Here is a 27051-nt window from a genome sequence, read left to right as displayed (position 1 = left end):
ACTAACACACTCTGCAATAGGCCAAAAAGGATTAGCTTTGCTAGATTCAGCCAAATGCTGTGAAAAAAACTTGCACAGCACTGGCACAGACCTGCCTGGCAAAAACTGATAGGAACTGATGTAACCTAGTCCTGAAAAGGACTCCAATTACAATTAGTCTTTACTCCCACAATCTATCTATTTAAGAGCACAGACCTTCCTGATAAAAGTCGTAGGAAATGCTGTAACCTAGTCCTTAAAAGGACTGCAATCACAACTATTCCCTACTCCCAAGCTATCTGTATATTTGTGCGAAAATTGGCTTGAAATTAACAAGGTATAGCGCACACAGCAACAGCGGTGCCGTCTAACACGCAGCTGCAGCAGTGAGAAAATGGTGGCGACGGGGAAAATGGCTTGGTCTTATAGGGCAAGGACATGTGACATACACTGCCAATGACACATGCCCTTGATTGTGTGAAAAAAAGCACTTCGCTCCGTGTGTGCGCTGCTGATAGGCTGACAGATTGCACCTCCCCACTGCAAATGCGGGAAAGAGAAAAAAAAATGGAGATCTTCATTGTTCCTGCAGAGATCCATCCCCTGCCCCTCCCCCCACCCCGCTGTACACTCAAACTGCGTATTAACATTAATTTTCATCATTACTGAGAAAAAATCCAGTTATGATTTTGATGCACGAACAGTTCTCGAACATAACCTCGAACAGCCGAATTTTTCTCAAATTGTTCGTGTTCGCCGAACGGCTCGAACACCGCCCAAAACAGCTCGAATTTGAGATTGGCGAACAGTTCGAGTAGAACAACGCTCATCTCTATTAAGGAGTGGGTCTCCTAGACTAGTAATGCCCATGCACTAAGTGCATGGGCTGAAAAACATTTACCTCTGAGGGGTATGCATATATATTATATAGAATGTTAGAGGTAAGCCTCAAAAAATAGTTCTATAGGCATCATAAGCACACTTAAAAAAAATTGTGTGGGCTCTGCATGATGGTCACCCTGAGATATGGTGGTGGAGGATGAGAAAAAGGATAAGGAGGACAACATAAAATAGACAAAATCTTGAAGCATATACTCATGTCTGGAAGTGAAGGGTACATGGGAAGAGACCCCCACAAAAAAACACTTGATTTGAGTTTATGTTCTGCTACTATTATCTGGTGGTGTTGAGAAGTCTGGCCTAATCCAACCCTTGTTCATTTTGATAATAGTCAGCCTGTCAGCATTTTCAGTTGACAGGCGGATGCACCTATCAGTTACAATACCCCCGGCGGCACTAAAAACCCACTCTGACAAAATGCTAGTGGCAGGGTAGGCCAGCACCTCGAAGGGATAAAGAGACAGCTCATGTCACGTGTCCAGCTCCAATAGTTGTAAGGCACAGAGAAATCTCAGAGGACGCTGGTACGGTCAGCAAGATACTCCTTCAGCATCTACCAAAACTTTCCCCTCCTTGTCAGAGTACCCCACACATCAAGGCTTGGAAGGGTATAAGAAAACTGTCCCAGATCTTTGACAGTGTTCCCCTGCCTCTGCTGCATTGTATTTGTGTCTCCTTCGCCTGTACTCCTTGGTTGTCAAAGGAACTCTGAATTCTGCCGCCTGCGTTGTCAGATGAGAATTTTTTAATAATTCTTCAACAAGGGCCTTCTGCTACTGCAACATTTTATTAGACCTCTCCAACACGGGAAAGAGAAATAGAAAGTTTTCCTTGTAGCATGGGTTAAGAAGTGTGACCAATCAGTTTTTATTGTTGCCCTAAATGCGTAAAACGCGAGGGTCACGGGAAAGGCAGCGGAACATAAACACAGTCATGTGTGCAAGACTGCCAACAGCCAAAATTTCTCGGTCCCCATCAAGAGGATATCTGTCCATGTTCTTCTACTCATCCTCCTCCCGGTCCTCCACCTCATCCTCCCCCTCTTAAAGCCATCCACGCTGAACAAACGGTATGAATGTGATGTAGGTTGCACAGTCTGTAGTGCAGGAAACCAGCTCCTGTTCCTCCTCCTTCTCCTCCTCCTCATTATCATCCAATCTGCATGAGATGAGATGAGGCTGGGCTGTGTAGCATCACCCTGAATAGTTCCTTTCTCCATCTGATCGTGCTCCGCCTGCAATACTTCCTCTTTAATTGTGGGCAGCGAGCGTTTCAATAGACAGAGAAGCGGGATGGTGACACTAATTATGGCATCATTGCCACTCTCCATCTTGGTCGAGTCCTCAAAGTTTTTTTTAGAACGGCACAGATGTCAGACATCCATGCCCACTCATCAGCTCTTATGTGTGGAGGCTGACCGGAGTAACGACGGGAGTGTTGAAGCTGGTACTCAACAACTGGCCTCTGCTGCTCACAAATCCCTCCCAACATATGCAACGTTGAGTCCCAATGCGCGGTGACATCACAAACCAGTCAGTCAGCTTGCAGCTGCAAACGCTGCTGAAGCACTGCCAGGGCGGCAGAAGCTGTAGCTGACTTTTGGAAATGGGCACATACACGGCAAACTTTCACAAGCAGCTCAGGCAGATCTGGGTAGGTTTTGAGAAATCGCTGAACCACTAAATTAGCACATGGCCAGGCATGGTACTTGTGCAAGTTTGCCAAGCTTCAGAACAGCCACCAGGTTCCGGCCATTGTCACACATGACCATGCTTGGCTTTAGGTTCAGCTGTGAATGCTACAGATCTGCCTGCTCTGTTACAGCTTTCAACAACTCTGCAGCGGTGTGCAGTTTGTCATCTAAGCAGATTAGCTTCAGTAGAGCCTGCTGCCTCTTGGCCGAGGCAGTGCTGCAGTGCTTCCAGCTTGCGACTGATGTGGTAATTTCAGAGATGGATGCTGAAAAGGAGGAGAAGGTGAAGGAGCTGTAGAAAGTGGGGGCAACCCTGATTGACCCAGGGCCCACAATTCTCTGCGTAGGGAGGACGTATTCCGTCCCAGGGTCCGACTGGGTCCCGGCTTCCACTATGTTAACCCAGTGTGTCGTCAGTGAAATGTAGCATCCCTGGCCTCAAGTACTTGTCCACGTTTCCGTGGTTAGGTGGACCTTCCCAGTAACTGCATTGGGTAATGTTTTGGGACACGTGCTTGTGTAAGGCGGATTGCCGGGGACCGAGTACTGAGGAACAGCTGCCTCCATGAGGCTGCGGAAAGCTTCAGTCTCCACGAGCCTAAAAGGCAACATTTTCAGAGCAATCAGTCTAGAAATGTGGCAGTTTAATATTGCGGCCTGTGGGTGGGTCACTGCGTATCTGCCCTTGTGTTCCAAGGACTGTGGTAGGGACAACTGAACACTGCGATGGGACAAGGACATTGACATTTTTGCTTACAGTGATGGTTGCAAGTGTGCAATGACAGGTGCATGGTGGGAGGCATCTTCGCCTGCATCATGGACAGTGGATTGGCATCCACACACAAGTGCGGAACAGGCAGTGGTGTGACCCACAGTCACTGTCTCTGTACCCTGGCATTCAGCCCAACTAGTCGGGTGCTTTGCTTTCAGCTGCCTGAGTATGCTGATGGTTTTCAGGCTTGTAGTTTTCCTGCCGCTGCTGATGCTGGCATAGCAGATGTGGCAAATGGCCTTTTTGAGTTAACTGGACACTCTTTAGAAAAGAGACAGACTCGTGAAGACCTAATAGTTGGACTGGCAACTTTCCTTGAATTGATGTTTTGGGGAACAGTTGCACCGCCTTGTGTCTGTGGCCACGCCATGCTTCTTCCTGCCTGTAGTGATGCTATGCCTCCCTCCCCCTCTGTGCCACTGTTCTCACTATGCATGTCGCTTTCCCAGGTTAGGTCTGTGACTTCATCGTCCACCACCTTGTCTTCCACGTATGCACACTGGGCCTCCTCCTGACTTGCTGACAATTGTGTCTCATCATCATCCACCTCTTGCGACAGTAATTGCACTTTCCCACCGTCGCCTTTGTGTGATTGTGGCTGTTCAAATATTTGTGCATCGCTACATGCGATCTCCTCTTGCCCCGTTTGAAGAGGACCGAGCTAGAGGCCAGAATCCAAATGGAAATGTGAACAGCTCTCCGGAGTGTCCAAGTGTGGGATCACTAGTCTTCGGGCACTCTGTATAGTGGGAGGAAGGTGTATCAGGCTAAGTAATATGTGGTCCAGACTCACAGCGACTGAGACTGCACAATGTGAAAGACAGGGTGGTGGCAGTGGTGGAAAGCTAACTGGAAGCATTATCTGCTATCCAACCAAAAACTTTTTGACACTGGTCTGGCTTCAAGAGTGGTGTTCTGCGGCACTCTAGAAAATGGGACAGGAAGGTAGGTCAACATCATGTGGGTGCTTGTTGTGCTCCTTCAGCAGGCACAGTTTCATTTTGCCCATGGCCTCGGCCTCTGCGTGCACCATCAGCATCACGTCCACTACCCTATCCCTTAGCACACACCTTGCCCATTTTAAATGGAGTATAATATTTTGCAGCTTGCAAAAAATGTCACGGTTATTACCGCAGTAATATTTGATAACGTATCACTTATGTATGTATACCCCTTTTTTCACAAGTAAAGCGCCATGGAATAAATGGCTCTATAATAATAAATAATAGTAATAATAATTTTAAATTGAGTATAATATTTTGCAGCTTGCAAAAAAATTAACGGTTATTACCGCAGTCATATTTGATCATGTCTGATGACCAATTTTTTTACGCAGTGCTGGTATAGCGATGCTTTTCGTCAGTGGCTAAGTGTGGCTATGTTTTGAATGCACAACTGCAACACATTAAATGGGGTATAATATTTATCAGCTTCCAAAAGAAATCAGGATTAATACTGTAGTAATATTTGACTACCTGAGATGATAGACAAGTTTCTCTGCCTGCACAATAGAGCAATTCTATTCAAATCAACCAAATCTGGCTGTATGCTGCTAACAAGCAAATGGAGCAGTAAAAGTGATGTATTATATTGCTTTTCACCAAAAATAGCAGGATTAAGAGAAAATAGAATATTATTAGTGCTGATATCTAGGGCTATTGATAGGAGTTCCAGCAGAAGAACGTGCAATGGACCCTATTTTGTACTATACTAGCTCTTCGCAAACTCTGCCTAACTAGTGCTATCAGCAGGATTAATATTCATCAGAATGAGCCCTTACAAGGAGTGTTAGTGTAGATAAATAATAGTGGTGTGGAATCCCTGTTTAAAATAAGCGCGAATTCTCTCCCTCACACAGCTGCAACTCTCCCTACTCTGCCTGTTTGACGGGTAGACTGTGTATAGGGTCCAGGGTCTTATATAGACCCCATGACGCTATGTGGCCAGCCAATGACTGCTCAAGGAGTTTGGAAGCAAATGGAAGCAGCGATATGAGGCAATAGCTTGACACAGCGGTCTGCCTGAGGGATGTTTTTTTGAGGATAGGTGTGATTGTGGCATGTTTGAAAGCAGAAGGGAAGGTACCAGAGGTTAGTGATAGGTTGAAGAGGTAGGTTAGGGCCGGGATAAGTGTGGTAGTGACATTGGGGAGGAGGTGGGATGGGATGGGGTCAAGTGCACAAGTGGTGAGATGTGATTTGGAGAGGAGATGAGTAAACTCTCCTTCAGTGATGTCAGAGAGGGAGGTTATGGGGAAAGGACATTGGTTTGGTATACAAAGGGGTTGTGGTGGTTGAGCAATAAAGACTTGCCTTTTTGGTCGATCTTATTTTTGAAGTGTGTGGCAAAGTCCTCAGCAGAGCAGAGGGGGGTCGGAGGGGGCAGTGCAGGGCGGAGGAGGGAGTTAAGTGTTGTACAAGTACAAGGCCTTTGATAAATATATTAAAAAGAAGTGGGCCCAATATTGACATCTGTGATACCCCACTTTTAATAGTGACCTAATCCGAGAGTGTTACATTTATAACCACCATTTGTTTCCTATCACTGTGCCAGTTGTTAAACAAGTTACAAATATTTTCCCCTAGTCCCATTACTCTCATTTTATGACCAATCTTTTGTGTGGCATCATATCAAACGTTTTTGAGAAGTCCATATAGACAACATCCACTGCGTTTCCCTTGTCCAGTCAGGAAATTACCTCCTGAAAGAGGCTGATCAGATTAGTTTGACAGGAATGATCCCTCAAAAACCCATATTGATTCTGGGTCATGGGGTTATTGTTATTGAGATACTCCAGGACAGCATATCTTAGGAAACCCTCAAGGATTTTAACCACAGTAGAGGTTAACCTTTTCAGCCTATAATTTTAAAGCTCAAATTTTGCTCCATTTGCCCCAACACATTTGCCCCAATACATTTGCTATATGCCAGTTCTGTAGTGCAGACAATGTTATTATGTAATCTTTGAATATTAAAAATAATGATCTATCTATTGTGGTACTTAATTCTTGCAGTACTCTGGAGTGTATGGCATCCGTGCTCAGTAATTGGTCTACTTTAGTGATTTTGTACTTGTTGCTGTGTTAGGTAGGGGACATTTAATTAAGAATTTATGATGTTGTCTGTCATTGGATTTACAGTACATGTGTAAAAGCTGTACACAAAAAGTGTTTAGTAGATTGGCCTTTCCATCATCCTCTTCCAGCAATTCATCCAGATTAATTTTTGAGGTGGACAAAACTATCGCTTTTAAGTTTTTTTTACTGTTTATGTAGTTGAAAAATATTTTTCGATTATTTTTGTTTTCTTTGGAAATGAGCATCACTGTCTGTCTTTGCTGCCTTAATTTGCTTTTTACACAATTTTTATTTCTATATTTATTTAATTCCTCATCACTATCCTCTTGCTTTAATTTTCTAAACACTTTCTTATTTTCATATATTGCATCTCTTACAGCTCTATTTAGCTATAGCGGTTTCCTCCTATTTCTAGCTTGTATATTCCCATTGTTATGTATTGGGAGCAAGTCCAATTTAGGATGCTTCTAAAAGTGTTCCATTTGCTTTGTGTACTTTCATTTTTAGGACATTGTCATTGTCATTAAGATAATCTCTTATTCATTGGAAATTAGCTTTCCTGAAGTCTATTGTCCTTTTAGCCCCTCTGGTATACATCTTATTTAAGGATACTTGAAAACGTATTATTTTGCAATCATTTATACCCAAGCACACTAAAACAGCTGTTCATGGATTTCATACATGTAGCAAAATGTATACTAGATGGTATTGTCAACTAATAGAGATTACACACTCAGAAATATAACCTAGTAAATACAGTAATTCAGTACAAGTTACTCCCTTCTAAATTCGATAGAATTCAGCAAAGAGAGTATATCACATTCAAATATAACTTTTAATCATGTCATATAAAATCAACCTGAGATATAAAGCCAACCAATGACCAACAAACGACAAATCAGTGTGTTTAAATATATAACCAGTGCTCAAGATTAAAACTGTATCCACCACAGGCTAAGCAGGACTTGGCTCCTGCTTAACAAGCCTGCGGTAGATAGAATAACCTTGAACGTTGGTGATATCATACCAGTTTTTTTTCTTGAGCACTGGTTATATTGAGCACTATCACTTTAAATACACTGTTTTGTCGTGTGTTGGTCATTGGTTGGCTTTATATCTCAGGTTGATTTTATATGACATCTTTAAAAGTTATATTTTAATGTAATATATACTCCTTGCTGAATTCTATTTTCTCTACTCAGAGGTATCATATAGGTCGGTTACATTTACCGTACCCTTAATGAATTTTCCCTTCTAAATTCTCAGAATCCAAATTCACTGAATCACAAGTCATACTCTTAAGCCAAATCACACTTAGTAACAAATCACTTGCAAGCTCTTTCACTTGCTATATCAGATGCTTTAAATACAGTTGCTTTTCTCTTATCTGCAATACAATCTGCAACTCACTGCAATGTGTGCAAATGAACCACAGTCAGCATATATCAGATATTGGTTGCATTATTTCAGCCGTTGTTGGTTTCCTCTGAAATGCTGCAGTACTTTGACTAATCCAAGCCCTGTCAATGGCGATTTCTCTCTCTCCCAATTCCCTAGATTAACAGCTCACTCCTTATGTGTTTTTATAGGGACAGGCCGGTCAGTCTATTGGAGCAGGGCAGGGAGAAGCTCCTGGGGACCTATTTAGGTCCTATCTAGGCCCGCTTCAAACTACGCTTTTTTCTGAAAAGCTGCAGAATTTTAGAGTAAAACACACTACTACAACTCCTGGCAAAAATTATGGAATCACCAGGCTCAGAGGATGTTCATTCAATTGTTTAATGTTGTTGAAAAAAAGCAGATCACAGACATGGCACAAAACTAAAGTCATTTCAAATAGCAACTTTATGGCTTTAAAAAACACTAAAAGAAATCAAGAAAAAAAATCTGGTACTCAGTAAGGGTCATTTTTTTCAGACCAAGCAGAGGGAAAAAATTATGGAATTACTCAATTCCATGTATGTTGAAACATACCTGGCGGCGTCCTTGCATAGTGGTCCATCTCCCACTGTGCAAGAGCGCGCACTTGATCTCCAATCCAGAATGTCTCTCTGGCTTCCCTCCATGCTGTCTGTTTGCTTCTGTTTCTGCTGCTTAAAGGCGGCGCCCAATCACTTCCTGCATTTTGTACCTGCTGCAGGCACACCCCTTGTGCGTCCTCAGCCTATTGCTGTCTGTCACCTGGTATTTAAACCAGCTGCTCCAATTAACCCATGCCTGAGCATGTTGCCCTGTCAGTTGGCTTCTTGTCTCTGACATGCCAGGTCCTGTGTATGTTACCTGTCTTGCAGTATCTGTTCCCGTGTCTGTACTGTGTCCTACCTGTGTACTCTAACCTGCTGTCTGTACACGCTCTCTAGCCTGTTGTCTTCTGCCTATCCTGGAGGCTGTATTTCCAGGCCTGTGTGAACACGCTCCTAGCCTGTTCTTTCCGCCTTCTAGGGGCCGCATACCTAGACCTGTTCCTGTATCTTGCCTGTTCTTGTCTGTATACTCTCCTAGCCTGTTACCTGTTTTTCTCCATGTTCGTACGTTCCCTTTTCTTGCAGAATCTGATCCCGTACCTATCTCCTACTCGTTGTCTCTGTACTCCCGTTTGTGAGTTTAGAGTCCACTCGCTACTTCATTGCAAGTATCCTGTGTGTACCTGGTTCTGCCTTTCCCTTCCAGTCTGTTCCGTGTGAACAGAGTCCTGTCCCCTCCGCTCTGCCTTGCTTGCCGCTTCGGCGGTTCTTGCTTGCACAGCCCTGTCCACCGCGTCTGTGGTTTCGCTTTGCTCTGCCCTGTCCACCGCGTCTGCGGTTTCGCTTTGCTCAGCCCTGTCCACCGCGTCTGCGGTTTCACTTTGCTCAGCCCTGTCCACCGCGTCTGCGGTTTCGCTTTGCTCAGCCCTGTCCACCGCGTCTGCAGTTTCGCTTTGCTCAGCTCTGTCCACCGCGTCTGCGGTTTCGCTTTGCTCAGCCCTGTCCACCGCGTCTGCGGTTTCGCTTTGCTCAGTCCTGTCCACCACGTCTGCGGTTTCGCTTTGCTCAGCCCTGTTCACCGCGTCTGCGGGTTCGCTTTGCTCAGCCCTGTCTACCACGTCTGCAGTTTCGCTTTGCTCAGCCCTGTCCACCGCGTCTGCAGTTTCGCTCTGCTCAGCCTTGTCTACCGCGTCTGCAGTTCTGCTCTGCCCAGCCTTGTCTACCGCGTCTGCGGTTCTGCTCTGCTCAGCCTTGTCTACCGCACCTACAGTTTCGCTTTACTCTGTTTGCTTACCGCATCTGCGGCTCTGAATTTGTCTCCCAGTCTGTACTGGACCCTACCCAGCCTGTGCTCTAGTCTGCCTGTTCCTGTATTCCCCGGTGTGGGTCAACAGCCATGTCCGGAGTCTGACCTGGAGTAGACCCTGGTCCCTCTGCTCGGTTCCTCCCTGGTGCACTGGCGTCGTATGCCGTCGTGCGACCTTGGTCGGATCGGGCAGATACTTAGTTACGCCCCTCCAGGCACTCTCCGGTTCATGGCACAGTGGAACCACTAAACACGCACACGCCAGTCAGTCCGGGCGTGTGCATTACATCTGTGATCTGTTTTTTTTCAACAACATTAAATAACTGAATGAACATCATCCGAGCCCGGTGATTCCATCATTTTTGCCAGGGGTTGTATAATAACAAACTAGTATCTCATTCACACTGCCCTTTGTTCAGGCATCATGAATCTCTTGATAGATTCCCTTTAACTTTATTGATCCATGTCCTCTTTCTGGACAAAGTAGAAATGTATTTACACTTTTTTTCTATCCATTTCTTGCATTAGTTTTCATAGTAGAGCCTCCAATACAGATATGAGCAAAGCCATAATCAGTCAAGAAGAGTTAAAACCACCACACATGGAAATAAAAAAAAAACAACATAGAAATGAAAGCATCTTTAGGCAAGGATCACATGTTGACATTTCTTTGCCTGTGAGTCTTAAATTAATTACTGAATTAGAATGACATTGATACCACTGATATCATATATCAACGCTTCTTAATAAGAAAGAAGGCCACAGACTTGAAATATTGCAGACCCAGTTATATCGCATGCAATTTTGTATTCCATATGTAAACATTGAAATTGTGTTCTAGCTATGGTAATCTCATAATTTTACCTTGATTTGCACACAACTATATGTACTTTACCGTATTTTTCGGACTATAAGACGCACCGGACCATTATACGCACCTAGGTTTTAAAGGAAGAAATAGAAAAAGAAAATTTAAGCAAAAAATGTCGTCACGATGCACTGTTAAGGGGGAGGGGGTTTGCTGCTGACACTGGTATAGGGGTAATGTCCCCCAATACTAATAATATCCCCCATCCTGGTATATATGTCACCCCCCTCCTATTATACGTGGCCCCCATTCCCATACTGGTATGCATGGCACCCCTCTATCCTGATATGCAAGGCACCCCTCCATCCTGATATGAATGGCACTCCTCTATCCTGGTATGCAAGACACCCCTCATCCTTATCCTGGTATGCATGGCACAGCAACCCCATCCTGGTATGCATGGAACCCCTTATCCCGATCCTGGTATGCATGGCACCCCTCATCCCTATCCTGGTAGGCATGGCACCCCTAATCCCTATCCTGGTATGCATGGTACCCCTTATCCCTTTCCTGGTATGCATGGCACCCCTAATCCCTATCCTGGTATGCATGACACCCCTAATCCCTTTCCTGGTATGCATGGCACCCCTCATCCCTATCCTGGTATGTATGGCACCCCTAATACCTATCCTGGTATGCATGGCACCCCAAATCCCTTTCCTGGTATGCATGGCACCTCTAATCCCTATCCTAGTATGCATGACATCCCTCATCCTTATCCTGGCATGCATGGCACCCTCATCATTATCCTGGTATGCAAGGCCCCCTCATCCTTATCTTGGTATGTATGTCCCCCTCATCCGTATGCTGGTATGTATGATCCCCCTCATCCTTATCCGGGTATGCATGGCACCCCTCATCCTTATCCTGGTGTGCATGGCCCCCTCATCCGTATACTGGTATGTATGATCCCCCTCATCTGTACACTGCTATGTATAGCTCCCTCATCATTATCCAGGTATACATGCCCCATCATCCTTATTCTGGTATGCATGGTCCCTCTAATCCCCGTCACGCTGCTCATAAAAAAAAATTAGCACTCACAAGGAGAGATCCGCTGCCGGAAGTCACTGTTCCCCACACCGGGACTGTGTGCGTGGGGAGCAGTGACTTCATGCTCCTTAATAGAGCCGGCACACAGCTTAACTGCAGTGTGGCTCCTGCTGCTGCCGGGCGATCACGTGTGCCCGCTATTAAAGGGCATGGATATTCACCCCCTCCTCATGCCCATGGGCATGGAGAGGGGATGAATATTCATGCTCTTTAGCGGGGGGCATACGCGAACTCCCGGCAGCAGCAAGAGCGGCACTGCGGATACACTGTGTGCTGTTATTAAGGAGCATGAATATTCACTGCTCCTCATGCACATGGGTGTGGGGAGCAGTGAATATTCATTTTCTTTAGCAGGGGGGACAGTGTAGGCTGCAGCAGGCGGTTGCTGTCTCCTGCGCCCCGCTCCTCCACCGCTACCGCTCCCCTGACACCGTTTAAATATATACCTCCCCCCAATATTTGGACTGTAAGATGCACCCCCCATTTTCCTCCAAAATTTTGGAGGAAAAAAGTGTGTCTTATAGTCCGAAAAATACGGTTAGTGTCCCTGAAAATCATGAAAAGTATATGTTAAGTAAGGACTACATTGACATTTGTTAAAAATAAAAAAATGGCACTATATTCATTAAGGAGATGTCTCCTTTTTCATGTAAACTTACCATGTTATTAGGGAATTGCTCATTATCTTTGTCAATATTTTTCTAATATTATCTCCAGGATGAAATACACCATCTCTTATTAGATAATGAAAAAAAAAGATTTAAATACATATTTTATTTAGCAGAATTCTTGAAAGAATGAACTCTTAATAAAACCATTGACAAAACAAACATTCTTCAAAATTGTTATTCCCTTTTTTATGTTCATTGCTTGGTTTCAATCCAAAATTGCGCACTGCTTTGCAAAAACAAAAACACTCGGTTATTGTAGAAAAGAGCATCTTACAACATGCAAGACTTGGCTGTTCTGTAACTTGTTGTTTTCTTAAAGCCAATAATAGAATTGTAAGCAGGCAGCACATTAGCTCAGAGGTTAGTGCACAGTGATGTAGAATCATGTCAGATAAAATGAGATCACACATTAGTCAGGTCCAGAGTTTTGTCCTGTACAGGAAATTGGATCATATTGGCTTTGACTCTAAGTAGTTAATGAATAGCATACAAATCAGGACAAGCGTAATTAGAAAGCGCACTTCTTGTTAATAGGACCCTTTCAATTCTTGTACAAAAGTAATATTCCGTAAACAAAATGTAACAAAAAAAGCTTATCTATCTGGCTGCTTTCCAAACAAGGCATGAAATTATTATGTTTAATTAAGGGCTTCTTCTTCAGAACACCATTCATAATAATTATTGCTAATGATTTGCAGCTGCATCACAGGCCTGGAGGCAGGATAAGGTACAATTATCAGTGGAGTCTGTCTATTAATGCTGAGCGGCGTGCTCAAGACTCAAAATATATATTTTTTTTACATTTTCAGCTTTTAAAGCTGTGATACGCTTTGTCAAACTATTCTAAAAGCAAATTGAAACCTCTGTTAAAACATTTACAAGTTTTAAGTATTGTTTCTAAAATAAAGCATCAACATAAGGCACACTGCAGCAAAATTCCAATCTGCTATCTTGGAAGTAAATAAGGAATGAATCTTTAATATGTATGAAAAATTCAAGAAACGTTAAAAATAATAATAATAATAATAGTATTTATCGCATTTTTCGGACTATAAGATGCACCGGACCATATGAAGCACCTAGGATTTAGAGGAGGAAAATAGAAAACAAAAATGAAAGCAAAAAATGTGATCATGATGCACTGTTATGGGAGTTATCTGCTTTGACACTGTTATAGGGGTAATGTCCCCCAATCCTGTACCTATATCCCCCATCCTGGTATAAATATGCTCCCATCCTGGTATATATGGCCCCCTTCCTGTTATACGTAGCCCCCATTCCCATCCTGGTATACATTGTCCCCCATCCTGGTATGCACTGCACCCCCATCCCCATCCTGGTATGCATGGCACCCCCATACTGGTATACATGGCACCCCCATCCCCATCCTGGTTTGCATCGCATCACCATACCCATCCTGGTATGCATGGCACCCCCATCCTGGTATGCATGGCACCCCTATCCTGGTATGCATAGCATCCCCAGCTTGGTATGCATGAAACCTCCAGCCTGGTATGCAGACCAGCCTGGTATGCATGGCACCCCCAGCCTGGTATGCATGGCACCTCCATCCTCGTATGCACGGCACCCCCATCCTGGTATGCATGGCACTCCCATACTGGTATGCATGGCACCCCCATCTCCATTACTGTGCACACAAAAAAATAAAAGAATTCTAATCATCTTCCTTCCCTCTGCTCCAGCGCTGCATCCTCTTCTTTTGCTAGCAGCTGATCTCAGCGTGTGAGCCACACATGATGTCACTGCCATGCGCTCTCAGACGCTGAGATCAGTTGCCGAAATAGACACTGCTCCCCATGCCGGAACTATGGACGTGGGAGCAGTGACTATTCAGGCACCTTAATAGCGCGCATAGTGTCAGCCCAGCCACGGCTCCTGCAGCGGCTGGGAGATCACATATGCCCACTACTAAGGAGCATGAAAATTCACTCCTCTCCTCGCCCATGGGAGGTGTGAGTAGTGAATATTCATGCGCTTTAGTAGCGGGCACATGTGATCGCTGAGCCACTGCAGGAAGCGGCTGGGCTAACACTGTGCGCGCTATTAAGGAGAATGAATATTCAGTGCTCCACACGCCCATGGGCGTGGGGAGCAATGAGCATTCTTTTTTTTCTTTTAACAGTGGGCACAAGCAAGACCTGCAGCCACAGGGTCCTGCCTCCTGTGCCCTGCTGCACCGTCACTGCCACAGCGATGAGTTTACATTCAGACTATAAGATGCACCCCCCACTTTCCTCCAAAATTCTGAAGGAAAAAAGTGCGTCTTATGGTCTAAAAAATACGGTATATAGCACCAACAAATTCCACAGTACTTTACAAATAAGAGGGGACAAGTACAGTCAACAAAGAAGATACAAAGTACCACATAGTTCAACAGTTAAAGGAGGACTGAGGGCCCTGCCTGTAAACTTAAAATCTATAAGGAAATGAGGAGAAAAAAATAGATAAAAAGTGCTTGTCATGTATGGTCCATCATTATAATAAAAAAAAAAGCTATATGAGCCGTTCATCAGTCAGTATCTGTCTAAACACAGTTAACAAGAGCTAATGGGTAGATGGAGGATGTGGAGACAGATGAGTAGGATGGCCAGAGTACAAATAAAATTTGGAAAGAGGAAACTGTAAAAAATTTGATTAGTGATGTGAGGTGATAGGCTTGTCTAAAGAGATGTGTTTTCACAACATGCTTAAAAATTTGGGGGCTAGGCATTAGTCAGATCATTTGAGTTAGTGCATTCCAAAAAACTGGAGCAGCATGAGAGAAGTCTTGGAGATAGAGGTGCGAAGATTGGATTATGGAGGATGTTAGTCTTAGATCAGTTGCAGAATGGAGAGCATGGGTAGGGTAGTAGACAGAAATGAGGGATGAGATACAAGGTGGTGTAGAAATGTGGAGTGCTTTGTGGGTGAGAGAGATAAGTTTATACTGTATTCTGTAGTGAATGGGCAACTAGTGCAATGACGTGTACAAGGTGGAGACATTGGTGTTGCGGCAGGACAGAAATACGACCCTGGCTGTCACATTTAGGATGAAATGGAGAGGAGAAAGCTTGGTTCGAGGGAGAACAATCAGAGAGTTGCAATAGTCCAAATGAGAATGAATAAGAAAGCAGTAAGAGTTTTTGCAGTTTCAAATGTAAGAAAAGGTCAGATTCTGGAGATGTTTTTAACATGCAGGTAAAATGAGCAAGGAAACAATTAACTATAGGGAATAAAGAAAAGTTGTGTGTCAAATATGATTCCAGGACAGTGAGCGTGCTGCTTGGGAACCATCCAAGGCAATTAAAATATCGGGTATAGGTAGGTTAGTAGAGAGAGAAAACACAGAAGTTCAGTTTTGGAGAGATTCTGTTTCAGATAGAGGAAGGACAGCAGTCAGACAAGCCCTGTTATTTTGTATTAAGGTGGGGGTGATGTCAGGAGAACAGATGTATAATTGGGTGTCATCAGCATAGAGATAATACTGGAAACCAAATCTGCTGGTGATTAGTCCAGTAAGAGCAGTGTATAGAGAGAAAAGGAGAGGGCATAGGGTTGAGCCTTGAGGAACGTCAAGCTGATTTTTTCTGTTGGTGACGGGGGAACCTGTACTTTAGGGCTCAGGAGGGAGTGGACAGTTTCGAAGAGCCATTTTGGATTGTCTGCCAGTGATGTGATGAGAGTGATAAGCATAAGCTTATAGTGGACGAAGTTTTCTGCTGAAAGTGATTTTCTTCACTGATGCTCGGCACACTTTGAGCAACTTTGAATAATGGGCTTCCTAAAATTAAATAACTGGTCCATTTTTCCATAAAGCACATCATTATTCTGACTACATGGCTGTGCTACAAGTATAGGGCGCTGTGAGACACTGTTTCCAGGCTGCCTCTTAACCTTACTTACAAGGGTGATGTCTTCAGATAGTTTTAACTCGACTGCAGGATGGCACATTGGTGAAGAAGCTTTATTGTTCTTGTGGAATACTCTTAGAAGTGCATACAACAGCTGGTAAAAAGACTTTTCTCAGACACAGGCTGAGAGCACATGAGCTTCTATCATGGTTAAGATGGAGAATGAGGAAAAGACATGGGGAAGAATGGAGGGGTTAGTTACATCACAGCCACATCAGAGGGAGACAGGGAGAGAGAAAGGACAAACTGTTAAGAAAGGCAAACATTACTGCATAGCAGTGAAACAGCAACATATAGCAAACAAATGAAGTGCAACACAGTCTGTAAATTCCCAAGTCATGGGACATAACACTTTCTGTCTGAAATATTTAGATTTCACAATGATTTATTTGACATGATGTTCTTTGATGATTTCATCATTGACCTGAAAGATAAAAAAGAAACACAAAACATACAACAATTACAATAACTGTTGTAAATCCAGTTTCCTGTTGGAGGCCTGAAGTCCTCAACAGCAGGATAATCAAAGTTCAATTGGAAACCCATCTTTGGATTGGGGAAGCCTCAACATGCAAACGCTTCCACCAACCAAACAATCCACTGTTGAAAGTTCCAATGTCCTAACAAAGCTGGAGCCATATGGATGTAAACTTTCCGCTGTAAGCTGCATCCAGTAGCAATGTACTTCATGTGATGCCTTCTCCCATGAAGCGCTTGGCGGTATAAGTCAGGTGAATACCAGTCTGCACAACCGATGACCAAATCGAGAAATGTCCAGAGTGATGAGGTCTCAGCTTCAGCTTTGGTGTCACTGATATGCAGCGTCTGGAGACAGCTGGTCTGATCTCTTCATCAGCGACAGGTTCCTCAAGTTTGAATGTGCTGCCAGCATCAACAGAACAAGGATCCTCATGTATAAAGCTTGGAGATGACAGCCAGGTGTTGTCACAAAGACTAGATGCAGCCATGAGTCTGGTTCCTGGGTAAGTTGGATGCATGTCAGTGGAAATGTGATGCCACTGTTCAGGAGAGACTTCGGCAACCTCCACCGCCAGTACAGCAGCACAAAGACCAAGTCTTGGTGCAGTGTGAGCAGGCCTTGGGCTAGTTTGGCCTTGTCCAGGACAAATCCATAATGTACCTTGTTGACGGCTTCTGAGGTCTTCAGGTAGGCTACTGCAGCTATGACCTTTGTAGTTGTGTCAGAGAAAATGTGGACTTCTTTTCGAGTGGCGGCTGAAGAAGAGCCTAAAGAATAACAATGTGGAACTTGGAGATGTTCTAAGACCTTCAGAGACGTCTTCCATGTCTCCCACCTTTGTGGTTTCTGGGACGGTAGTGGAGTGTTCCAATCCATGTTCTCAGCGGTCAACTGTCTCAACAGTATCTTGCCTTGAATGGTGAAGGATGCTATAAACCCGACAGGAACGTAGATGCTGTTCACAACAGATAAGACTCCTGGTTTGGTGAAGGGTTTATCGCAGACTGACACCTGGAATGAGAACAAGTCCTGCTTAGTGTTCCAAAACCGACCAAGGCTGCATTGCATAGAAGGAACGTCAGAACCCAGATGAAGATCCTTTAAGCTCGTTGTACGGTCCTCAAATAGAAATGCCTTCATTACCTCCTGGCTGATGGAGATGATCTTGTGAGGTCTGAGGTTCGCTGCCAACAACATGTCCTGCGTCTAGACAGTGGATCAATTGCCTCTTTACTTGTGAGTAGAGATTTAAGCACATCATCTATATAGAAGTTCTGCTCCACAGATAGTCGAGCATCAGATCTATACTCCCCCACCTTTCTAGGCTGTCCCTCTTGGTCCATTGATTGCCACAGCAGGTGAGGGGCTGTTCCCGAAGACATGTACCTTCATCCGGTAGTCTTTGACCTCGTTGTGGACGTCATTGTCCTTGTGCCGTAGGAACCTGAGATTGTTTCCACTGTCTTCTCTTGCAGGTACCAGCCTGTTGTCTTAACTTGTAGAATTGAACAATGTCGACCCGAGGTTGCCATGACAGGAGGGGAACGTGTTCATGCAGTCAGGGGTTTCTTGCTGCCACTCACTGTTACTCAGCTTCTCTTTCACCCAGTAATGCAGACATCACCTATGATAACCCAGCCTAAATCAAAACGTTGAGCAAATGTAGCATCATGTGGTCCGTTGATTTGCTGACGTACCTTGTATAGCTGGAAAATGTCTCTGCCAAGCAGAATCAGGATATTCATGCTGTTTTCAAGAGCTGGTATCTTGTTGGCTATAGTTTTTAGATGGGGATGACGAAGTTTTGCCTCTGGAGTTGTGATCTCCTCCCTGTTGGATGGTATCTGGTTGCACTCGACGAGAGTGGGTAGGGGTATATTCACATTGTTCTCAAGAGAAGATACTATGAGTCCATTGGCTCTTCTCCCAGAGACCTCCATAAAACCACTACAGGTGCCCTGGGTATAGGGGTGAGCATTTCCCTTTAAGTTCATCTCAAAGAGTTCTGACCTTGCAAGGTATCGATTGCTCTGATCATCCAAAATTGCGTACATCTTTACGGTTTTCTCTGGTTGACCCTCAAGATGCACGTTCACCAGACATTTCACAGGACTTGTCACAGAAGTCTTCTGCGCAGACTTTTGTGCATGAAGAAGATATTGTGGTAGGACTTGCCACTTGATCTGCATCCTCTCCACCATGCCTTGTGGTGGAATAAGGCATAAGCAGTGAAGAGTCAGGTTGGGATGGATGGACTCCATAGAGATTTTACCGTCTCTAGCAAAGTGTCCAGTAGGCGCACAACATCTGTAGTATATCCCAAACTTCTTTAAAAGCTCCTTGCGTTCTTGGGGCACTTTCTTTCTGAAGCTGATACACTTCCTTAGGGGATGTGGCATCTTATGAATGGGACACATACGATTAGGATTTTCAATGTTTTCACATACCTCGCTCTTGTCTGGAGCTTGTGAAGGTGTGGGAAAAACATCAGTCTTCTTCACTGACACTGGACTGCTGTGGTTTCTGTTGCTTGAATTTCTGTGGGATCAAGAATGATTGCTGAGATGAGGGGTGCACTATTTTGGCTCAGTACATAGTCTCTTGTACGCCTAAGAGGGTCTTCAGTAGGCATGAGCAAATGTTTCAATGTTTGGTTCGGAAAAGTTCACCGAACAAAAGGATATTCGCCAAATTTATTCACCGAATGTTCGTAGAACATTTCCGAATCCCATAGGAGTCATAGGAGTCATAGATGTCAAAACCAAAAAAATGCATAGACAACACCTAGAAATGGGACCAAAAGCTGCCAAAACACATCAAATTTGGTGTAGACACCAGGAAAGTGCCATCAATTGACCTAGAGTACAAGTACTATAATTATTATTACTGTGACAGCGACATCAATTCAGTTGCGCTTTACATGTCAAAAGGGGTCACCGACTGATACAACAGGAGAGACGACTCTGACTGCGAGGGCACACTGTCACGGACGTAGTTTGTGGAACCACTGTACCACGGACCCCGGAGAGCCTGGAGGGGCGTGACTAACTAAGCACCGGACTGTTCACTAGAGCCTCTGATGGTGAGATTAGACATGGCTCCTGATGAATGCCAGGTGCCACTCCAGGACAGACCAACGGACACGCAGCAGCTGGATCCAGTAGGACAGACTAGATGGTGCAGCAGGCAGAGTCTGTATCAGGAGTGCAGCAGGCAGAGTCTGTATCAGGAGTGCAGCAGTTAGAGTCTGTTTCAGAGTGCAGCAGGCAGAGTCTGTATCAGAGTGCAACAGGCATAGTCTGTATCAGAGTGCAGCAGGCAGAGTCTGTATAAGAGTGCAGCAGGCAGAGTCTGTATAAGAGTGCAGCAGTCAGAGTCTGTTTAAGAATGTAGCAGTCAGAGTCTGTATCAGAGTGCAGCAGGCAGAGTCTATATCAGGAGTGCAGCAGGCAGAGTCTGTATCAGGAGTGCAGCAGGCAGAGTCTGTTTCAGAGTGCAGCAGGCAGAGTTTGTATCAGAGTGCAGCAGGCAGAGTCTATATCAGGAGTGCAGCAGGCAGAGTCTATATCAGGAGTGCAGTAGGCAGAGTCTGTATCTGGAGTGCAGCAGGCAGAGTCTGTATCAGGAGTGCAGCAGGGAGAGTCTGTATCGGGAGTGCAGCAAGGACTGGTACGCAACCTTACACAACTTAGATTGCAGAACAGGAAGGTTCCACTACAGCCAACCCAATAGATGGAGACCCAATCAGGATTCCCCACATTTAAAAAAAAATAGTGGCAGATGCCAGCAAAGTGGCATCAATTTCACTACTGTAGAAATAGTGTAAATAGGACCTAACCAGGAGTGTTCACATTGGCCTAAATGAATGCCTAACACCACCGAAGTGGCATCAATGTCATCAGACTACAAGTAGTTTAACACAGACCCATACCTGTCCCGCTACAGCCAACCCAGGAGATGCAGACTCAATTGGAAGTGTTTACATTTAAACAAATAGGGCCTATAACCACCATTTCCGTGGCCAACTGATTGGAAATGGTGGAGTTCAACCTCTTAGCTTTGTCATGTGTAGGATGAAACAATCTTTTACATGACCACAACAGTGGGATTGAGGGCTGGCTGCAGTGGTGAGAGAGGGCAGAGTACTGTAAAACGGACAAACCGATAGACCGTGAGTGAGATGCAGGCGGACATGTTACGGTGGATTGAGAAACATGTGGTGTTCTCAGAAAAACAAACACAGCAGGCATGTCCGCTTCACTTACAGCTGACAGGCTGTCACTCAGCCTAACTACAGCGGGTATACAGCTGGTTCTATCAGACACCTGCGTGACACAACTTGGCACGATAACAGAGGAGGAGGAAGAAGCAGCAGTGGTGTTTGATGGGGTGGCTGATGGTTGTTTATTGAAAATCAATTTAGAATTTATCATGTTTGTGTACCCATATTGGGAGAATAATATCTGCCCCAAATGCTCAATTTCACTAGAGTACAACTATAGAAATGCATGAAGACCGAAACCTCTTCCACTACAGTCAACCCAGTGGATGGAGACCCATTCAGGATTCCCCACATTTCCAAAAATTAGCGGCAGATGCCAGCAAAGTGTAATCAATTTCACTACAGTAGAAATAGTGTAAATGAGACCCACATCTCTTCCAGTACATACAACCCAAGAGGTGGAGACTTAACCAGGAGTGTTCACATTGCCCTAAATGAGGGCCTAACAAACAACACCGAAGTGGCATCAATTTCACTAGAGTATAAGTATTGCAAAGGAGGCCAAAGCCAGGTCCACTACAGCCAACCCAATAGATGGAGACCCAATCAGGATTCCCCACATTTAAAAAAATTTGTGCCAGCAAAGTGGCATCAATTTCACTACTATAGAAATAGTGTAAATATGACCCACACCTCTTCCAGTACAGCCAACCCAGGAGATGGAGACCTAACCAGGAGGGCTCACAATGCCCTAAATGAGGGCTTAACAACACCGAAGTGGCATCAATGTCATCAGACTACAAGTAGTTTAACACAGACCAAATCCTGTCTCACTACAGCCAACCCAATGGATGGAGACACAATCAGAATTCTCCACATTTCCCAAAATTAGGGCCTAAAACCTGCAGCAGCAGCAGCAAGATCAGCAGAGAAGCCATATCACAGACTGCAATTTCAAGAGATCAATGCAGCACACTCAAAATGACAACATCGCTTACTCTGTACAGTCTGCAATTGAGGGTGCAAAAGCCCTTGGAGATCCATGACTTGTTCATCTTGATGAAAGTTAGGCGGTCTACACTTTCAGGGGACAGCCAGGTGCGCTAATCCGTCAAGACACTACCAGCAGCGCTGAAGGCACGATCAGAGAGAACGCTGGCTGCCGGGCATGATAAAACCTCCAAGGCATGAAAGGCGAGCTCAGGTCATTCATCCATTTTTGAAGAACAAAATGTAATAGGGTCCAAACCCTCCCAGATGGTATTGATGTTGAACATAGATACCATCCTCTCCAGTTGTTCACCACATGTCAGACTTGTACTCTGTTGTGCTGATGCACGAGCTGGTGCAAAAAATGTGTGAAAGGACTCCCAGAATTTGCTTCTGCCACGTACTCTGCTGCTGCAAATGTTTTGGTGTTGACAAACTGATGTTCCGGAGGTTGAAATACTACAGCTGCGATGCACACTGTGTGCCTCACTGTTATCTTGGGGAACACCTCTATTAAGGTTGCTTAAAAGCTTGTCTCGATACTCCAACATAAGCAGGGCGGGAAGCATCTGGCAAAATTGACTCTTATAATGTGGATCTAACAGAGTGGCAACCAAATAGTCAGCATTATTTTGAATCCTAATTATAGGGGGACCATGTTGCAGACCATGAAGGCACTCATATGTCGGGCTCTTCCAGGAGGTCCAAAGCCAAATTGTATTGTGGGCTGCGTAACACTGATGCTTGTTTTCTTCGTCCCCTCCTGCCAACCACATTCAAATGAAAGGGGGTGATTATCCTTTTCATCCTCTGACAGCTGCTCGCTCATCACCTCTTCCTCCTCCTTTAGTTCTTGGCTCTTGCACCTTCACTAACAGTTTGCCTGATATCACCAAACCCCCTCGATCGCTCTAATCCACCATCACTTGGCATCCGCCTGTGTGACGACAGTCTGGAAATTTGAGACATTGGTATCCCTTCCGCATCCTCCTCTTCTTCTGGGACCACCACCTGTTGCCGCAGGTTATTCAAAGTTTGCTCCTGCATGTCTATGACCAGAATAGTGATGCTGATGATGGCATCGTCAGCGCTAACCAGTTGAGTAGCCATTTAAAAACTGTGCAGAAGGGTGCAGGGGTCCTTAATCTGTTCCCACTCCGCAAACGTAATATGCCCCAAGCTATACGTCAGAGCTCGTTGCTGCTGGCACAGTCGCTGAAACATGTGCAGAGTGAAATTCCACCACGTCGGCACATCACAGATCAACCTGTTAACTGGCACGGACAAAGACTTCTGTATCGATGCAAGTCGATGACATGAGGGGTGCGAACAGCGGAAGTGAGCACACAGCTTTCGTACTTTGTGAAGCAGCTCATTTAGGCCAGGATAGTGGCGGAGAAATCGCTGTACCACCAGGTTGAGGACGTGAGCCATGCAAGGTACGTGTGTAAGCTTGCCTCAGCCTAGGGCCGCTAACATGTTCGCACCGTTATCGCACTCGGCCTTCTCTTGCTCTAGGTTCAGTGGAGACAGTCATTGCTCAAACTGAGCCTGGAGAGCTACCCACAACTCTTCACCTGTATAACTGCAATCTCCAAGGCATATTAATTTGAAGACTGCCTGATTATGGTGAGCCCTGACTGCACAGTACGGAGGTGGTGTGTATTCACTCTGCACCCTTGGAACGCGTGTCTCATTAAGGCAGAGGTTAAGTGCGCAGGTGGAGGCCCTAGAGGAGATGGAGGACACGGAAGCAATGGAGGAAGTGGAAAACACAGAGGTTTCTTCTACAAGCTTGGGTATTCCAAGATTTGTGGAGCAGCCCCTTCCCAGCCTGCCCCCACAGCCACCAGAGTCAGCAAGTGCCCAGTCAGCGAGATGTATTGTACTTGGCCATGCTTACTCGTCCAGGTGTCTGTGGTGAAATGCACCCTGGCACATGTAGATTTAGACAATAAATGGGTGATGTTGTCTGCATCATGCTGGTGTAGCGCAGGCACAACTTTCTTAGAGAAGTAATGGCAACTGGGCAACTGGTACTGGGGGACTGCGACGGCCATCAGTTTTCGGAAACCGTCTGCATCTACCAGGTGGAAAGGAAGCATTTCCGTGGCCAACAGATTAGAGATGGTGGAGTTCAACCTCTTAGCTTTGTCATGCGTAGGATGAAACAATCTTTTACGTGACCACAACTGCGGGATCGAGGGCTGGCTAAGGTGCTGAGAGAGGGCGGAGTATGGTGAACTGGAAAAACTGGTGGAGCGTGAGCGAGGTGCAGATATTACGGTGGATTGAGAAACATGAGGTGTGCTCGGTGAAACAAACACAGCAGGCATGTCCGCTTCCGTTACAGCTGACAGGCAGTCACTAAGCCTGACTGGAGCTGGTGAAGAACCAGAGTTTCTGCGATGGGAGACCTGCGTGACAAGAATCAGCAGATGCATTTGATGGGGCAGCTGATGGTTGTTGAGATGCGCTGGTCCGCATTTCAGCGCAGTAAGATTCCCAGTGTAAAGAATGTTGTTTGAGCATGTGAACGTTCATGCATGTAGTAGTCAAATTATTGCAGTTTTTCCCTCTTCTGAGTTTTTTATTGCAAAGTTTGCAGATAACTTGAGTTGGTTCATCCTTTGCAGTGACAAAAAAGGCCCATATTAGACAACCCTTGCTGCCCCTGCGAGCTGCAGACCCGTGACTGCTGCTGGCCACAGGTTGTGGCTAAGGATACAGTGCTCCTCGTGCTTGCATCACTCTGTGTCTGCGCCGTAGGGTGAAATGTAACCTCCTTGCCTTCCTCCTCCACCTCCTCAGATGAGCTACTCGGCTGCATGACTCTGGGTTCACACCAAGTAGGATTTTCAACTTCGTCATCATCCAATGTGTTATCCCATTCCTCGCCCTCAGAGTGACCCCTCTCCTCTTGTTGCCCTGACAGCACAGTACAGTCTGCATGAGCCTCAGGTATCTGAGTCTCATCGGGATCACCTCCCCCCCTGCAGTTAACATATGGTGACGAGGGTCAGGAACCTGCTCGGACCCTAGTTTGTCCTTCCCCGAATCCAAGCTAAAAAAAATTTGGGCATCGGTGCAGATGCTTTCCTCCCCTTGACTTTGTGACTGTTTGGAGTACACTTCTGATGCCTATGGTGTAGAATGGGTGAAGAGTTCTACAGACTCGCCCTTCTGTGGTTTACTACAGTCAGTTGGGCAATTGGCCAGTTGTGACGTGGGGGGAAGCATGGTTAATTGGGGTGCCACCTCTGTGGACTGTACTGCGTGTGATGTTGAGGTGGAGGAAGAAGAGGAGAGGGCACTGGAAGCAGAGCTTGCCATCCACTGGAGCACCTGCTCTTTCTGGGCCTTATCAACAAGGCGTTTCGCTGTGCAGATGCCAAAGGAAGGGAGTGCATTAGGCCGTTCAGTAACTTAAGTTGTCAGTTGTTTTTGGAGAGGACCTGTTTGTGTTGGTTCACTAGTGCTTTCACTAACGTTACCATGTACCCCACGTACACCTTGAACACCAAGCCTATTCCCCCTTTCACCACGCCCTCTCTTTTTCCCACTCATGTTGGTCAGATACAGTGGTAGAAGCACGCAATTAACTAAAGAAAAATATATTTTTCCTGTGCAATAGCTCAGCACACACCTGAATTTCAGTGACACTAAATGACAAGGTAAGATATGGCCTGCTGTATAACGTTACTAACAGACAAAAGAAATTTGATAGTGTGCATGAGGCCGATAAAACCTATGAGATATTCTCCAAACAACTTCAAACTAAGATGTCCCCTGCTGTATTACTTTAGGAAGAGAAGAAATTTTTTTTTGAAAGTGGATGAGGCCAGTATGACATAGAATATATGCTCCAAAATATTTAAAACTCAGATCTAGCAAGCTGTATCACTTTACTTAGAGCAAAAAATATTTTTGGGTTACGCTGCATAAGCTCTGCGTCCTGCTGACTTTGACCGCCACTGACGTAGTAGCTGGCTTATAGCACTGTATGACTTTTGGCACAGGAAAAAATATTTTTTGGACTGGGCCTAGTAAGAGAAGTTTTTTTTTTTTTACTGTGAAACCAGGAAAAGTTCAACGCCACTAAAATAGGATCTGCCTTTTAGCAGATTGGATCAACTTTGCCACAGTAAAAAACTTTTGGTGGACTCTGCCTGCCAACCAAAAATATAAATAGGTTTGACTGTGCATACAAGCTGAATTTGACCGCCACTGACGTAGTAGCTGGCTTATAGCACTGTATGACTTTTGGCACAGGAAAAAATATTTTTTGGACTGGGCATAGCAAGAGAAAAAAATGTATTTTTTACTCTGAAACCACCTGAAGTTCAACTCCACTAAAATAGTATCTGACACTAAAAAAAACTTTAGTGCACACAGCTTTCAATATCACAATAGCAACAGAAAAAAAACATATTTTGTGCTCTGCAGACTGTGCAGAGCACAATTTCAATTCAACTAAATGAAAAGGTGCACTACGCTTGCTTGATCACATTAGCAAGTGCAAAAAAAGATTAAAGGTATACTGAGACATGGAGCTCTATACCAGCGGTGCACAGCACCATTGTATGGCATGGGCCCTCTGTTTCTGTCAGAATCTCAGTTCTTGCACAAGAACACCAAAAATATGCTGCACCAGCGGTTGCAGAGGTCCACAGACCAGGAATTATCTACACTATCTGACTACCACAGAAGCTCCCATCTATCCAGCTAATATCTCTCATTACACAGGAGAACACTGAGCCAATTGCAGAAGCCCTTATGTCTGGACAGTGTAGATGCTTCCTGTGCTATGATTGGCTGGCCGCGCTTTCCTCAGTTAAAGTTATTGCCCACAGAGAAAAAAACAAAAAACAGTGCGCCGCTGATCTGACCTGTTCTAAGCTCTAGACAGCCCCCACACTCACCTGGCACATGTCACCGCTCATCATACACTTGCACTATGCTAACAAAACTGTTCAAAATGTCGTGGTTGCCCTGTATTCGCAATCCTGCGCAAATTCATCAAACTTTTCAGATTTTAAGAAAATTTGTTTGCCTTTGCGATCACGAATCCAAATGTACCATATTCGTGCCGAAATAGAAATTTTCGTACATTCGCCGAACAAATTCGTTCAGCACTAGTCTTTAGTTTCAAATTCACTTAAAC

The sequence above is a fragment of the Phyllobates terribilis genome, unplaced genomic scaffold (assembly GCF_046119375.1).
Source record: "Phyllobates terribilis strain yellow unplaced genomic scaffold, ASM4611937v1 Scaffold_2__4_contigs__length_985480577, whole genome shotgun sequence".
NCBI lineage: Eukaryota > Metazoa > Chordata > Amphibia > Anura > Dendrobatidae > Phyllobates > Phyllobates terribilis.
Note: the sequence above shows the minus strand (reverse complement) of the source record.